Here is an 18,038-nt window from a genome sequence, read left to right on the forward strand (position 1 = left end):
GCTATTATACTGTATGTAGGCCCATTATAGTGCATGGAGGGCTGTGTGGGGGTCACAGTTTGCGGGATCACCATACTTTGCCTGTGGAGTTGAAGTGGGGTACAGTAGGGTCATTATAATGTGTGTAGAGGAATTCATCATGGGGGTATCATACTGTGTTTGGGGGGCACATTTGTTTACATATTTTATGGGGGCAATGAAAGAGGAATCTATGACTTCAGCAGGAGGAAAATTGCTATGTAAAGGCTGGAAGGTTGTGAGATCTGCTCTTCTGTGATCTGACTATTATTATTTTTTTCTTGGGGGCCCCATGATTTCTATGTACGCCCCTGGCCTGAGGGAAATTAAACTTTACATATAATTCTCAGCCCCACATATAACACAGAGCTCCAATACAACTGTATATAGAATTACTCTAGCTAAACAAGAATAACAGTTTTTCTACTATTAACCACCTATTCAGTCTCCTGGGAGACTGTCAAAAATTGCCATACTGACTATATTATGAGCCCTCATGGCGACATATTGGGAAAAGTTTTCAACTAGCAATAATCACGCCTCAGATAAACCTCATGAGCTATGATACTGCCACTGCGCAAAGCTGGAGGCCATCTGTGAGGAGCTGCGGCCTCCGGATCTGGGGCTCTGTCTACACTGAGGAGAGACAAAGTCATTAGGGGGCTGTGGGAGCAAAGGATTCTGGGAGCAAAGGATTCTGGGAGCATAGGATTCTGGGAGCATAGGATTCTGGGAGCATAGGATTCTGGGAGCATACGATATGCTAATAAACCCCTCCCCTAAGTCTGTCACGGAAGAAACAAGAGACGTTTCAACATTTTTGATTAAAAGCTTCCGTCTGAACAGGGACTTGAACAGGGATTAAAAGTCTGATGCTACCGACTGAGCTATCCGGGCTTCTGTACAGACTCTGAGGTCAGGACTTTCTGCTGGGTCTCTCCGCCGTCTGACGGCTCCTCATTTCCGGTTACACAGTTTCTCCATCTTCTACTACACGAACTCAGCACCGGATCTGATTTCCTGGAGAGGAACCTTTACTTATGTATTAGGGGATTATGTTACTAGTGACCCCCGCTGAAAATGCCAGGAGAGCAGCTGACATGCCGCCATACTATAACCACATGATAACACCAAGTAGTGACTGAATACCGCCATACTATAACCACATAATAACAACAAGTAGTGACTGAATGCCTCAAAACCATGGTCGTATAACGGCACCAAATAGTGACTGGATACCGCCATACAGTGACAACAAAATAGCATAAAACATTGACTGATTAGTGAATGAATACCGCCATACCATATAATAACACCAGATAGTGACTGAATACTGCCATACCATCACCACATAACACTAGATAGTGACTGAATACCGCCAAACTATTACCTCATAATAGCACCAGATAGAAACTGAATACTGTCATGCCATCACCATATAATAGTCCCAGATAGTGACTGAATACCGCCATACCATTGCCCTATAAAAACACCAGATAGTGACTGAATACCGCCATACCATCACCACATAATAATACCAGATAGTGACTGAATACCGCAATACCCACAATACCTTCAATAATAGTATGTAACGACATGACACATGACGCAGCCTAGTTCTCTACATGATTCAGTCCCCGGGGAGATTCTCGGGGTTTTTCTGAGCAGTCAGTTATGTGTTGTCGATGCGTCCATAAACCATGCTGAGAGTCGGCGACTTCGGAAGAAGTTTTCCAAAAAAAAAGAATAGGAAAATCAGGACAAACCTGAAGAAGTGCGGCCCTGGTTCTGGAAAAAACGATTAGACTAATGTGATTTCTGGACAATTAACAGGCACAATGCCTGGGGTCGGCCTCTCCGGTCATTTATATTTACCCAAAATCCGTATAAAGCCAGGTCCATCAGGGACGGTGTAATCTGTGGATGTCACAATATAGGAAACTGTGCAGGTGACCTTGCGTGCTACATCAGATGAGATCACCGTTCGTCCTCCATACTGAGCCGCCTCCCTCAATATTGTGTCTATAATGCTGTATATTATAATATATATTATATCACAGATTAGACCGTCCCTCATGCAGTCGTTTCAATAATTTTTATTATTCAATTTTATTAAAAAATACTTCTGCTTGGGACTTGAACTCTGGACCCTCAGATTAAAAGTCTGATGCTCTACCGACTGAGCTATCTGGGCTCTGTTGAAAATATTGGAGTGCTAACATTTCAGTCTGGAACCAATCGTCATCTGACACCTTTTACTGTGCAAATAGTTCTTGCACCTGGGAAGTATGAAGGGATCTACCACTGATACCATATATAAAGACATTATATTACATGCACACTCACTGAAGCCCACAGCATGAACGCCTCTTTGGACCTGCCAGGGTCACTCACAGAGGTGATCTTCCCTCTGTAAGTGACCTAAGACTGCACACTGTAACCATTAACCCTGAGTGGCGGAAACCATTGAATGTTCACGGGGTCACCTAGGCAGTCAAACAGTATCCTGTCGGAGGCCACGCGGCCAAGCGTTATCTCTGCATAGTCCCCCGTCACTTCCTCTTGTTCTATACACATAACATAAGTGCAGCAACAGTCTATAATAATTACATTCACAAAGTGAGAAACATCCAACATAATGGAGCGCCAACAATGCAGCAACATGAAGAAATGCATGAGGTTCAGACCTCACTTAGAGGGCCTAAGAACAAATGCAACAGCGGTCTTTTATAAGAGGGGGTGTAGACTGTTTTACTTTAAAACCTTTTACAATGTAACCACTGCAGCCAATCACTGACCACAGCAGTGACCAACACGAGCATAGACTGGACTACATCGATCACCCATCTGTGCGGCCAGAATAGGATGTACAGAGACTGGCTGTATGGAGGTGACTATTAAGCAATTGCAGGTCCAAGTGTTATGATCTGCAACAAGTACTAAGGAAAGATAGGGAAAAGCTGTCCCTACAGTAAGACTAAGCTGAATCCCTACTATGTAGCAGGCTGACTGTTCCTAGCGAACAGACCCGCCTTATTCCTCGGCTAGTCTGAACGAAGACCTATAGCATAAGAGGAGGGGTCCCTAAAAGAACTAAGGACTGGGACAAAAAATGGGACACCTCCTAAACAGAGAAGTTGTTGCAGAACACAAAAAGACTAACTGACAAAAAGGTACTAGAGGTCCCAGAAGGACCAAGCGAACTGACAGAGAAAGGCACCGAAGCACCAGGCTAGAGAAACAGTCAAACACTGAAGTCCAGCACAGCCAAAAGGGCAGAGCTGGAATATAAAGGCAGATGGTCTTGTGACCGCAAAACACAAGATGGAAAAAACAAACAGGAGGGTTCTAACACCAAGTCCCTTAATGGGACAGGAAAAAATAAAATCTGACCACTTTTTACCAAAATGTCAAAAATTTACACTTTTGGTATCGCCAGGTTGGTAAATGTCTGAACTAATAAAATATTACTTATCCCATATGCTACACACTGAAACAGAGGAAAAAATATCAATGTCAGAATCGCATTTTATTGTGTTTTGGTCGCGTCACCTCCCAAAATAAGGTGGAATTAAAACAGATTTGAAAGTCGTAAGGACCCCAAAATGGTACCAAACAAAAATTACAGCTCGCCCACCCTCCCCCTCACTTTCCCACCTCCCTGTCATAAAGAAAAATTAAAATCCACACAGACATCTCCGGAGAGGGAAATATCACCCGCACATTGAACATATGGAACTCATTATAACTGGGGAAAAGGAAAAATAATTAAAACAGGAGAAGTGAGAGAGAGAAAGCCGACACTTCCATCTCCATTGGTCACTACTAACACCGTCAGCCTGCAGACAAGTCAGGTCTCCCACCTCCACACAATAGAAAACCACATCTATTATACCCACATGATTCAGTCTGACAAATGCAACTGCTAGTTTATAGGAATTGTTCGGAATTACAAAAAACAGCGCCACCCCTGTGCACAGGTTGTATGTGGTATTGTAGCTAGACCCCATTCTCTTCAATAGAGCTAAGCAGTAATACCAGACATAATCAGGTTTTTGCACCATCCAGAAATTCCTGGAGAGACCTTGGCTCCGCCTCTCCCGTCATTTATATTTACCCGAAATCTGTATAAAGCCAGGTCCATCAGGGACAGAGTAATCTGGGGCCCTATGGATTTCACAATATAGGAAACTGACTGTGCAGGAGACCTTGTGGCGCCATCAGAGGAGATCACCGCTCGTCCTCCATACTGATCCACCTCCCATAATATTGTGTCATCATCAACCAGCTCCTGGTAGACATATATGTATCATACAGTCATTTCAATATTTTTTCATCATTACATTTTATTAAAAAAACACTTCTGCCCAAACAGGGACTTGAATCCTGGACCCTGAGATTAAAAGTCTGATGCTCCACTGACTGAGCTATCTGGCCTCTGCACCACACAAGGGAGTGGTTAGATTTTAGTCTGAAATCAACCACTGTTCAACACCTTGTATTATATAAATACATTATTTCTTGCACCTGGGAAGTATGAAGGGATCTATACTGATACCATATAATACATGCACGCTCACTGAAGCCCACAGGATGAATGCCTCCTTGGACCTGCCAGGGTCAGTCACAGAGGTTATCTTCCCTCTGTAAGTGACCTAAGGCTGCACACCATAACTACTGATGTGCACAGCTCCCGCCTGCTTTGTGTGCCCCCTACGACTGACCCTGAACGGGGGGAAACATCCGATGTTCACAGGGTCATCTATACAGTCACACCGTAATCCCGTCTGGAGCAACAAGGCCGAGCCCCATCTCTGCACAGTACCCCGTCACTTCTGCTCGGACCATACACATAACATGAGAGCAACAAGAGCCTGTACTATGTGCAACAAGAGCCTGTATTATGTGCAAAAAGAGCCTGTACTATGTGCAAAAAGAGCCTGTACTATATGCAAAAAGAGCCTGTACTATGTGCAAAAAGAGCCTGTACTATATGAAAAAAGGCCAACATAATGGAACGCCAAAACAGAAATAAACACTTGAAATAGATCACTCTGTGTGTAATGACTCTATATAATATGGGAGTTTCACTTTTTGTATTGAAGAACTGAAATAAATTAACTTTTTGATGATATTCTAATTTAGTGAGAAGCACTTGTATATTTTACATATATATATTGTATTTGATCTTTATACACACAAGCACATATACACATATATATATATAGATCATATCTCCCCCTTTTCCAAAAACAGATAAAAAATTAACACATTTGGTATCAGAAGAAAGTGTAAATGGCAAATTTTCTGGGATTTTTTTGGTCACCTCCCAAAATACGATGGAATAATAAGAGATAAGAAAGTCATATAGACCCCAAAATAGTACTGATGAAAGCTAGACCTCGCCCCGAAAAAACAAGTCCTCGTACGTCTCCATCAACCGGAAAATGATAAGTTCTGGCTCAGAATACAGAAACAAGATTTTTTGTAACTAGTAAAAAATAAATCCCCGTATATAAATGTGATATCGCTATCACCGCACTGAGCAGAGGAACAAAGATATTAGGTTGTTTTTACTGCAATCTAAATGCCGTGAAAATAAAACCCAAAGAACATCGTCAGCCTCCTGGGAGACTGTCAAAAATTGCCGTGCTGACTGCATTACGAGCCCTCATGGCGGGGTATTTGGAAAAGTTTTCAACTAGCAATAATCACGCCTCGGATAAACCTCATGGGCTATGATACTGCCACTGCGCAAAGCTGGAGGCCATCTGTGAGGAGCTGCGGCCTCCGGATCTGGGGCTCTGTCTACACTGAGGAGAGACAAAGTCATTAGGGGGCTGTGGGAGCAAAGGATTCTGGGAGTGGATATGCTAATAACACCCCTCCCCTAAGTCTGTAATGTCAGAAAGAAAAGCTCCCCAGGCTGGGGGAGGGGAGGGGGTTTATGCACTGATATAATACCGTTATACCATGAGCGCAGAATAACACAAAGTAGTGACTAAATACCAACTTACCATGATCTCATAATAATGCCAGATAGTGAGAGAATACTATCTCTGGGCTCGGCCTCTCCGATCATTTATAGACACCCGCATCCTGTGTAATACCAGGTCCATCAGGTGGTCGAAAAGGGATGTTGTAATCTGTGGCCCTATAGAGGCCACAATGTAAGGAACTGTACAGGTGACCTAGTTGTGGCGCCATCAGAGGAGATCACCGCTAGTCCTCCATGCTGAGCCTCCTCCCATAATATTAGGCCTGTTGTGCTGTATATTATATTATATCACCTATATATCATGGAGTCATTTCAACATTTTTTATTCAATTTTATTAAAAGTTTCTGCCTGAAAAGGTACTCGAACCCTGAACTAAAGATTTAGGACTATTTCAGGCTGGACCTAACTCGCTTCCATTAGCCTCTGAGCACTTCCAAAGAGTGAATGCAACCACGGTCTCTTATAAGAAGGTGCATAGACAGGTTTTTTTAAGCCCTTTTACAATGTAACCACTGCAGCCAATCACTAGCCACAGCAGTAACCAATGTGACTGGAGACTGACAGTAGTGATCACACATCTGTACGGCCAAAATAGGATGTACAGAGATGGGCTGTTTCCTATTTATGGAGGCGAATATTAAGCAATTGCAGGTTTAAGTCCCCTAAGGGGACTGATAAAAATAAGATCATGCCCATCTGTGCGTCCAGAATAGGATGTACAGAGGCTGCCTGTATAGAGGTGAGTATTAAGCAATCGCAGGTCCAAGTCCCCAAAGGGGACTGATAAAAATAAAATCACTCCCCTTTTACAAATATGTAAAAAAATTAGCACATTGGGTATTGCTGGGTTTCTAAATATCGGAACTAATAAAATATTTTTATCCCAAATGCTACAAGCCAAAACCGAAGAAAAAAAAATGTAAATGGCAGAATTGCAGGGGAGGTTGGGGGAGGGGTCATGTCACCTCCCAAAATAAAGTGGAATTAAAACAGATACGAAAGTCATATGGACCCCAAAATGGTACAATATAGACTACACCTCGCCCCGAAAAAAACAAGACCTCGCACAACTCTAACAACCCAAAAAATAAAAGTTATGGCTTTCAGAATATGATGGCTGAAACAAGATATTTTTATTTAAAGCAGTTTGATTTTTTTTTTTTACAGTAAAACAACTATATAAAATGTGACATCACGATGATCGCACTGACAAGTAGAAGAAAGTTATCAGGTCATTTTTACAGCAACTTGAACGCCAAAAAATCAAAACTGAAATAACAATGGCGGAATCAAAACTTTTTCATTACTTGGAATTTTTCCCACTATTCAGTATATTTTATGGCAAAATGAATGCTATCATACAACACTAAATCTCGTCCCGCAAGAGATGAGCTCTCATACAGCAACGCGGATGGAGAGATAAAAATGTTGTGGCTTTTAGAAAACAGAGAAAAAAAAATAGATTGGCCACTTCTTTCATCGTCAGCCTGCAGACAAGTCAGATCTCCCACCTCCACAAAATAGGAAAGCACATCTATTATAACCACATGATTCAGTCTCAAAAATGCAACTACTAGTTTATAGCAATTTTTCGGAGTTACAAAAAACAGCGCCACCCCTGTGAGCAGGTTGTTTGTGGTATTGCAGCTAGGCCCTATTCTCTTCAATAAAGCTGAGCAGTAATACCAGACTTAATCGGGTTTTTGCACCATCCAGAAATTTCTAGACAGTTCTTTATGGGTTTTCAATGTGTCCATAAACCATGTTCTCTGTTTGTGACTTTCGAAAAGTTGTTCAGAAAAAAAATAAAAATCAGGCTGGCGGCTCCGGACACAACTCTGGACTAGTGTGGAACAGACATTTTTTTCTAATCCTTGACAAAAACTGACCAATGTGACTTCTGACTAATTAACGAATCAGCCTCGGGTTATTTATACTTACCCGAAATCTGTATAAAGCCGGGTCTTCCCCAAGGTGATCCAAAAAGGGACGGTGTAATCTGTGGCCTATGGATGCCACAATATGGGAAACTGTGCAGGTGACCTTACATACATATCATGCAGTTGTTTGAAAAAAAATGTCATGAAATTTTATTAAATAACAATTCTGCCCAAACAGGGACTTGAACCCTGGACCCTCAGATTAAAAGTCTGATGCTCTACTGACTGAGCTATCCAGGCTCTGTGGAAAACAGGAGTGGTAAGATTTCAGTGTGGAACTAACAACAACTAACACCTTGTATTATATAAATACATCATTTCTTGCACCTGGGAAGTATGAAGGGATCTATACTGATACCATATATTACATGCACGCTCACTGAAGCCCATAGGATGAATGCCTCCTTGGACCTGCCAGGGTCAGTCACAGAGGTTATGTTCCCTCTGTAAGTGACCTAAGGCTGCACACCATAACTACTGATGTGCACAGCTCCCGCCTGCTTTGTGTGCCCCCTATGACTGATCCTGAGTAGCAGGAAACATCCGATGTTCAAGGGGTCACCTACGCAGTCACACAGTAATACCATTTGGAGCCACAAGGCCGAGCGCCATCTCTGCACAGTTCCCCGTCACTTCCGCTCGGACCATACACATAACATGAGAGCAACAAGATCCTGTACTATGTGCAAAAAGAGTCTGTACTATGTGCAACAAGAGCCTGTACTATGTGCAACAAGACCAACATAATGGAACGCCAACATGGCAGCAACATAAAGAAAATGAATAATATTTAGTCTGTCTCTTATAAGAAGGTGTGTAGACAGTTTTGTTTAACCATTTTACAATGTAACCGCTGCAGCCAATCACTAGCCATAGCAGTGACCAATGTGATCATAGACTGGCTGCAGTGATCCCACATCTGTACGGCCTAATAGGATGTACAGTGACTGGCTGTTTATGAAGTATGGAGGCGAGTATTTTTTCAACTTTTTAAAGGGTTTTTCTATTATTAAGTTTTCTATCTCCGTAGGCTCGCCCAGTGAAAATAATAATAAACTGTGTTTTCCTCACCCCCCGATACTTCCGAGCTGCCTGTCTGTCATTGCTTCCCGTCCTGTCAAGAGGCTGCAGCAGTGATGCCACAACTTGTGACCACTACAGCCAATCACTGAGGTCGGCATCAGTCTGGTGATTGGCTGCAGTGGTCACGTTCTGTAGTTGTGATGTCTCGCCAGCAACTTGTCAACAAAGACCAGAGGAAGCGACAGGAAGGCAGCGCTGGATATTAGGAAGTCTGGTGACATAGAGACGTTTATCCTCGGAAACACTTTGAAGATTTCTGTCCTGGACAACCCCTTTAAGGTGATTAGACCGGATCATAGTCAACTGAAAGGCTCCATGTACATCGAAAGAGACCACGCCTCTCTCCCTGTGGGGTCTGTCCTCTAACATAGGTTGGGTCTGTGATTCCCCTTCCCCCATCACTTGCGGTTTTGTGTTTTTATCACACACTTTTAGTGTTTTTCTTAATTTATTTATTTTTTCTGTAGAAAAGTCTGTGTGACCCCAGAAAGAAACAGTTGCTATGAAAGTCTTTGGTGTCCATAGCAACCAATCACAGAGCAGCTTTCATTTTACCAGAGCTGTGTAAGAAATGAAATCCGGACCGTGATTGGTTGCTATGGGAAACAAAGACAACCACCGGAGCAAGCTCTGATCGCTGCTGTTCAACCCTCTGACAATGTCTGACAGCGGCATGTAAATGGTCGTGATTTGTCTGCACCCATCTCGACCCCCCAAATTCCCACCCACTCCTGCAATGTGATTGCATGGTGCCGATGGGTTACCATGACAGCCGGGGGTCTAGTGAAGGCCCCTGTCACCGCTATGTTTGTACATACAAGTACAGAAAACTTCACCTAATAAATACTATTCATTGTCCAAAAAAAAACAAAGTGCTTTACAAACATGTACTGTATTAGAAATCATGGCTGCTTTCTTCCAAAAACAGCGCCACTCCGGTTCACAGGTTGTGTGTGGTATTGCAACTGAGCTCCATTTACTAAAATAAAGCTGAGCAGTAATTCCAGACACGACCCGTCCATAACGGCGGAGCTCCGTCCAGAGGAAAGGTTTATCTAAGACCGGTTTCACAAATCTGCGGTCCACAGTCTGGGTGCGATCCATGATGTACGGAGCGGCTGCGGGTCTCTTATATCAGGCAATCGCAGGGTTAAACCCCGAAGGGACTGAAAAAAAAACAAAGACATTTAAAGAAAAAAATTAAAATTATATATATATTGAATAAATATATTTAAATAAATCGTATTTTCTCAGTTTAAGAAGAAAAAAATAGATATACATATCATATCTATATTTAAATACATATTATATATATATATCATTTTATATACATATATTTAAATATATATTAGAATATTTAAAGAAAAAATAAAAATTATGTGCATATATATATATAATCTTTAACATTTTTTAGATTTTTCAAAAAATGTTCATATCTAATATTTATAATATTTAAAGAAGAAATAAAAATATATTTATATATACATATATATCCAAAAAAGACAAAGGCAGCAGCACTCCATTGTTCAATATAGGGTGAACTTTTTCAAGCTGGAAAAAGTTTCACATTTTGAACGAAACGTTGCCCTGACGTGATGGGTCAATAAATCCCCCTATATTGGACTATGGAGCGCTGCCTTTGTCTTTGCTGGACGTCTTGAGGTTTGGTTTTGCCTGTAAGGCGTATTTAGCACCCAACTGTTTTTGTAATAACTTTGCTAGTGCTGCACCTGTATTTTTCTAATTATATATTCATATAAATAAATATAAATATATATATATATATATATAAACACATATGTACAGTATATATAGAATTTTTTCATGTATTGTTTTACATTTTCTGATATGTATATATATACACATATACTATCAGTACTATTTTGGGGTCTATATGACTTTTTTTATCTCTTATTATTCCATCATATTTTGGGAGGTGACCAAAAAAATCCCAGAGAATTTGCCATTTACACTTTCTTCTGTTTTGGTGCACGCCGTATATAATAAATAGTATTTTATATATGTACCCAGCGATAACAAATGTGTTAATTTTTTATTTATTTTTGGAAAAGTGGGTGTTTGATCTTTATACTCACAGATATATATATATATAATTCTTCCTGCAGGGAACAAGTTCTCATTGGCATAGAAATATACCTGAAATGTTATAATTTCTAGAATATTGATCCTACAGCACATGGCCCATTCAGATCTATCTCAACCACCTATTCAGTCTCCTGGGAGACTGTCAAAAATTGCCATGCTGACTGTATTACGAGCCCTCATGGCGGGGTATTGGGAAAAGTTTTCAACTAGCAATAATCACGCCTCGGATAAACCTCATGGGCTATGATACTGCCACTGCGCAAAGCTGGAGGCCATCTGTGAGGAGCTGCGGCCTCCGGATCTGGGGCTCTGTCTACACTGAGGAGAGACAAAGTCATTAGGGGGCTGTGGGAGCAAAGGATTCTGGGAGTGGATATGCTAATAACACCCCTCCCCTAAGTCTGTAATGGAAGAAAGAAAAGCCCCCCAGGCTGGGAGAGGGGAGAGGGTTTATCCTCCATCTGACCATAGTGTCACCACCTCCTGCTATACAGACTGTCTGCTCCTGCGTCCTGGGGAAACCTTCACTTATGTGTTACAGGATTGCATTACCAGGAACTTCCTGATGATGGCGCAAGAAGAGAAGCAATACTGTCATGCTGTGACCATATAATAACAAATAGTGACTTATAACCGCCAAACCATCAGCACATAATAACAGAAAATAGTGATTAAATACCGCCATACCATCACCACATTATAATACTAAATAGTGACTGAATACCGCCATATAGTGCCCTCTATACAGACTGTTCACAAGTTCCTATATTACATTATCAGTGATCGCCTGTTGTTGGCGCCAAAAGTGCAGCTAAGGAAAACAAGGTCACCACCCAAAACTAACTGGAATCAAGGATATTACAGTAACCGTGATATTTTCCTGAACAGTCGCCATCATTTGTCCTTCCCTAGGTCTCTTATATCCTTTAGAAATAGAGTTTATTGGTTTCATCTTTATTAAAAGCTTCCGCCTGAACAGGGACTTGAACCCTGGACCCTCAGATTAAAAGTCTGATGCTCTACCGACTGAGCTATCCGGGCTTCTGTACATGATCACTGACACAATGACTTTCTCCTGTATTATCGGCCGTCTGCTCCTCCTTTCTGGTTACAGACTATCACCATTCACCACTATACGTTCTGTCCATTGGTTTCTACGTCCTGGAAGGGAACCGTCTCTTCTGTATTCCAGACCTGTCCAGCAATGCAGAGATGATCCCATAAGAGGCAACGATTGAATTGGGGAGAGGACGTCATCAAGGACTTGTAATGACTTGTGGATGGGACAGGATGATATCAGGGACTTATAATGAATTGGGGAGAATGCTATACAGAGGCTTATAATAAACAGGAGAGTGCGGGAGGACACCACAAGGGACTTATTATGAATTGGGAGTGGTGTAGGATGCCATAAGGGACTTAGAATAAATTGAGTTGTGGGAGGAAGATACTTAGAGGGTCTCATAATGAATTGGGGTTGGTGGAGGACGCTATAAAGCAGGGGTCTCAAACTCGGCTGGGTATATGGGCCGCAAATGGAAAAAATTTGAATTTGGGGGGCCGCATTTTTTGTTCAATGTGACATTTTTAGTGATACCATTTTTTTTTGTATACATCTTTTGAACATTTTTGCCGTGTTTATTTTTTTATAGCTTGGGTCCTTATGGATGTGGCGATAATAAACGTGTACTTTTTTGTGTTTACTTTAGTTTACATATAAAACAGCATTTTTAGTGCCCAATATTTTTTCATGCTTTATTTTTATTTTTTTGATTTTTACAATTTTGTTTCCCCCAATTGGCCACATACAGTAAAATTGTATTACATTTAGCATCATATAGTAATAATGGCAAACATCTTGTAGTAATGTCCCCATCTTGTACTAATGTGCCCCAACCAGGTCCCCATCCTGTGGCTATGTGCCCCATCCAGGTCCCCATCCTGTGGCTATGTGCCCCATCCAGGTCCCCATCTTGTGGCTATGTGCCACATCCAGGTCCCCATCTTGTGGGTATGTGCCCATCCAGGTCCCCCTCTTGAGGCTATGTGCCCCATCCAGGTCCCCATCTTGTGGCTCTGTGCCCCATCCAGGTCCCCATCTTGTGGCTCTGTGCCCCATCCAGGTCCCCATCTTGTGGCTCTGTGCCCCATCCAGGTCCCCATCTTGTGGGTATGTGCCCATCCAGGTCCCCCTCTTGTGGGTATGTGCCCCATCCAGGTCCCCCTCTTGTGGCTATGTGCCCCATCCAGGTCCCCATCTTGTGGGTATGTGCCTCATCCAGGTCCCCATCTTGTGGGTATGTGCCCATCCAGGTCCACATCTTGTGGGTATGTGCCCATCCAGGTCCCCCTCTTGTGGCTATGTGCCCCATCCAGGTCCCCATCTTGTGGCTATGTACCCCATCCAGGTCCCCATCTTGTGGCTCTGTGCCCCATCCAGGTCCCCATCTTGTGGGTATGTGCCCCATCCAGGTCCCCATCTTGTGGGTATGTGCCCCATCCAGGTCCCCATCTTGTGGGTATGTGCCCCATCCAGGTCCACATCTTGTGGCTATGTGCCCATCCAGGTCCCCCTCTTGTGGCTATGTGCCCCATCCAGGTCCCCATCTTGTGGCTCTGTGCCCCATCCAGGTCCCCATCTTGTGGCTCTGTGCCCCATCCAGGTCCCCATCTTGTGGCTCTGTGCCCCATCCAGGTCCCCCTCTTGTGGCTATGTGCCCCATCCAGGTCCCCTCTTGTGGCTATGTGCCCCATCCAGGTCCCCATCTTGTGGCTCTGTGCCCCATCCAGGTCCCCCTCTTGTGGCTATGTGCCCATCCAGGTCCCCCTCTTGTGGCTATGTGCCCCATCCAGGTCCCCATCTTGTGGCTATGTGCCCATACAGGTCCCCCTCTTGAGGCTATGTGCCCCATCCAGGTCCCCATCTTGTGGCTATGTGCCCCATCCAGGTCCCCTCTTGAGGCTATGTGCCCCATCCAGGTCCCCATCTTGTGGCTATGTGCCCCATCCAGGTCCCCTCTTGTGGCTATGTGCCCCCTGTGCTGTTCTTCACACACATAAAAAAAAAAAGATGATTCTCACCTGTCCTCCGTTCCCTCGGCGGCCTTCCTGCAGATGTGGCCCGCAGGCACCACAGAGTCCGACCCCTTGACGATCCCGACCTGGTCCAGGAGGAGCCGCCGACAGCAGCGCTGCATTGCTGCACACAGACTGTCTCCCAGCACAGCATTTCCAATGACAGCCGCTGACCAATCAGAGGCCAGCAGCTGACATCAGCGTACGGCAATGACGTCATACTCGCTGCGCCGACACGCAGATATCAGCTGCTGGCCTCTGATTGGTCAGCGGCTGTCATTGGAAATGCTGTGCTGGGAAACAGTCTCTGTGCGGCAATTCAGCGCTGCTGTCGGCGGCTCCTCCTGGACCAGGTCGGGATCATCAAGGGGTCTGTGCCTGCGGGCCGCGTGTTTGAGACCCCTGCTATAAAGGACATATTATGAACTAGGGGTGGAAGAGAACACTATACAGGGACTTATGATGAATTAGTGGGGGGGGTGGCAAATGCCATAAGGGACTTTTAATCAATTGGTGGCTGAGGGATGCTGTTATCAGACACTTATAGATAATAACTAATAGTGACTGTAATACCGCAATACCATGCCCACATAACAAGAAAAAAACAACAACATGACTACATGGAGAAATCTCCGGGGAAGCAGCTGACTAGATAGTGATCCTCTAATTGATCCCGCACGTTTCTTTGCTGATTCTCTTGTCCTCGGGGAAGTGAAATGTTACTTATAATTCTCAGCCCGACACATGTAACATACGGCTCCAATACAACTGTATTTAGAATTACTCCAGTTAAACAGCAATAGCTCTTTTTCTACTATTAACCACCTATTCAGTCTCCTGGGAGACTGTCAAAAATTGCCATGCTGACTGTATTACGAGCCCTCATGGCGGGGTATTGGGAAAAGTTTTCAACTAGCAATAATCACGCCTCGGATAAACCTCATGGGCTATGATACTGCCACTGCGCAAAGCTGGAGGCCATCTGTGAGGAGCTGCGGCCTCCGGATCTGGGACTCTGTCTACACTGAGGAGAGACAAAGTCATTAGGGGGCTGTGGGAGCAAAGGATTCTGGGAGTGGATATGCTAATAAACCCCTCCCTTAAGAAGAATTGGTAGCAGGGAGGATGGAGAACATTTTTCCAGCGATGTTGCTGTGTGGGGCCACATTTCGTTATTATTTGTGCCGAGCTGTAGGAGCTTTTAACGGTACCTTTTTAGGGTACGTATGATGTTACAGTCGCTTTTTATATGCAGGAACCAAAAATTCTATTTTATTATTTTTTTGTTACTGTTTCTTTACATTTTACACTATTTGGTGTAAAATAATTGCGGATTTCCATAGATCTAAGGTTTATGGGCCCAGAAAAATAGTAGTTTTATTTCTAGGTAGTGGAGGGAGATAATGCAACAGATGTCTTAGAGAGAAATTGTAAAATCCATAAAGATATCTCCAGACATGGGACATATCACCCTCACATTGAACATATGGGATTAATTATAACTGGGGAAGTGAGAAAGAGCTGAACATTGAAGTAGGGACTTCCTGCTGTGAGCAGGTAATTACATTAAGGCCACGTCCCCACTATCAGTATTTGGTCAGTATTCGGTCAGTATTTTTTCTCAGGAGTGGGAGACAAAACCAGGAGTGGGTGATAAATGCAGAATTTATGCACTTATTTCTATTATACATTTTCTCTGATTGTTCCTCACCTGGTTTTGGCTCCTACTCCTGAGAAAAAATACTGACCAAATACTGACTAAATACTGATAGTGGGATCGTGGCCTTAGGGATCTGATGGGAACCAGCCAACAAACTTAGGATTCTTATGCTCAGAGGCAGAGAAGTATAGGGGCTTCCTCTGTTCATGGAATTATCTCAGACACTCAGGAGCCAGTGGTCAGTGATGAATATTGGGGTTGCATCAATCCGATATTTATGGGAGAAATATTTTCAGCGCTGTAGCGAAAGGACAACCATAATGCATTCACTCACATCATGGTAAGGCCATCCGAACCCCTCCAACTTAATATCATTCCGATGGATGATGCTATCTGTGCCATGTTTCATCTCTATAGAAAGGTAAAATCGTGATAGAAAACACAATAATATCTCCCACCTGGGACCTCCAGGGGCAAAGATATGCTGAAAGTTGGAAATCTCATAAACTTCTAAAAGACCTAGCACATCCCATGACAGGCCCCCATATAAGCTCACTGAGTGGAGGCATGTGCGGGTAACCTTGATCTAATAAAAAGCAAAGTTTGGGTTTTTGGTATTTGTCAGTTCTGGAAGACACAGTACTCTGTCATTCTGTCTATTGCTCTAAGGAATACTTTCTTCCACTAAGCTCTGATTCATTTCCATGATTAGGTTTAGTACTTTTCTCTTATTATCCCTTTTATTTTATGTAATTGAATATATACCATATTGTTTTGTTCCCCTTTTGTATCATCTTTGTATATTTTTATAAACACTGCCTACCTTTCTGGATTTATATATTTTATTAACTATATAAAATTTAATATCGCTGTTCCTCTGGCTCTGTAAACCGCAACCCTGAAGCCATACGCTATCTGTAAAGGGTGTCCAATCAGAGGTGGTGGCAGCGAGCAGTGGTTCCCTTTTGTTATTGTGGAGCTGGCAGTGACCATACGGGGGGTATATATATATATATATATATATATATATATATATGTATATATACATATACATATATTCCATGCGTTGGAATTGGAGGTGCATATACCGTACACTCACTGTGAGTTCCTCAATAACCGGCCTTGTAGTAGAAGCAGCTGTGGTCTCGTCCATCACTCGTCAGTCTATTGTGTAATTGTCCTGACCATAAGAGGCAGCTGAGTTGCATCCCCTGACATCTGGTGGCAGTGATCGAATCTGTATGGTCTCCCAGAGAAATAACAACATGTGTGGTGATAATCACAACTTGAGAATGGGATCGCTAGGAGCACAAATATGGCGACAACACAGAATCATGAGCACAAATATGGCGGCATCAGACACAAGAGTACAAAGATGGAGGCCACACAGTATTATCAGGAGTACAAACATGGCGGCACCAGAGCCACCACAAGAGTACAAAGATGGCAGCTGCACAGTATTATCAGGAGTACAAAGATGGCGGCACCAGACACACCACAAGAGTACAAAGATGGCGGCCGCACTGTATTATCCGGAGTACAAAGATTGCGGCACCAGAGCCACCACAAGAGTACAAAGATGGCAGCTGCACAGTATTATCAGGAGTACAAAGATGGCGGCACCAGACACACCACAAGAGTACAAAGATGGCGGCCGCACTGTATTATCCGGAGTACAAAGATTGCGGCACCAGAGCTACCACAAAAGTACAAAGATGACGGCCGCACAGTATTTTCAGGAGTACAAAGATGGCGACACCAGACACACCACAAGAGTACAAAGATAGCGGCCGCACAGTATTATCAGGAGTACAAAGATGGCGGCACCAGACACACCACAAGAGTACAAAGATAGCGGCCGCACAGTATTATCAGGAGTACAAAGATGGCGGCACCAGACACACCACAAGAGTACAAAGATAGCGGCCGCACAGTATTATCAGGAGTACAAAGATGGCGGCACAAGACACTCCACAAGAGTGCAAAGATGGCGGCCGCACAGTAATATCAGGAGTACAAACATGGCGGCACCAGAGCCACCACAAGAGTACAAAGATGGCGGCAGCACAGTATTATCAGGAGTACAAACATTGCGGCACCAGAGCTACCACAAGAGTACAAAGATGGCGGCACCAGAGCTACCACAAGAGTGCAAAG

The 18,038-nt window shown here is 43.4% G+C and overlaps 6 non-coding genes across 6 annotated transcripts; all 6 read right to left on the bottom strand.

The window, feature by feature from the left end:
- Window positions 1–463: 463 nt before the first annotated feature.
- LOC141168483 (U4 spliceosomal RNA) lies at window positions 464–603 on the bottom strand. Its single transcript, XR_012252219.1, has one exon. It is a non-coding gene; the product is annotated as a U4 spliceosomal RNA (small nuclear RNA).
- Window positions 604–5,640: 5,037 nt separating this feature from the next.
- LOC141168198 (U4 spliceosomal RNA) lies at window positions 5,641–5,780 on the bottom strand. Its single transcript, XR_012251944.1, has one exon. It is a non-coding gene; the product is annotated as a U4 spliceosomal RNA (small nuclear RNA).
- A 2,344-nt stretch (window positions 5,781–8,124) lies between these two features.
- TRNAK-UUU (transfer RNA lysine (anticodon UUU)) lies at window positions 8,125–8,197 on the bottom strand. Its single transcript has one exon. It is a non-coding gene; the product is annotated as a tRNA-Lys (tRNA).
- A 3,076-nt stretch (window positions 8,198–11,273) lies between these two features.
- LOC141167860 (U4 spliceosomal RNA) lies at window positions 11,274–11,413 on the bottom strand. The gene has a single exon (XR_012251647.1). It is a non-coding gene; the product is annotated as a U4 spliceosomal RNA (small nuclear RNA).
- A 701-nt stretch (window positions 11,414–12,114) lies between these two features.
- Window positions 12,115–12,187, bottom strand: TRNAK-UUU (transfer RNA lysine (anticodon UUU)). The gene has a single exon. It is a non-coding gene; the product is annotated as a tRNA-Lys (tRNA).
- Window positions 12,188–15,054: 2,867 nt separating this feature from the next.
- On the bottom strand, window positions 15,055–15,194 carry LOC141167872 (U4 spliceosomal RNA). Its single transcript, XR_012251658.1, has one exon. It is a non-coding gene; the product is annotated as a U4 spliceosomal RNA (small nuclear RNA).
- Window positions 15,195–18,038: the final 2,844 nt, after the last annotated feature.

Source organism: Phyllobates terribilis, unplaced genomic scaffold (genome assembly GCF_046119375.1).
Source record: "Phyllobates terribilis strain yellow unplaced genomic scaffold, ASM4611937v1 Scaffold_11__3_contigs__length_659146591, whole genome shotgun sequence".
Lineage (NCBI taxonomy): Eukaryota > Metazoa > Chordata > Amphibia > Anura > Dendrobatidae > Phyllobates > Phyllobates terribilis.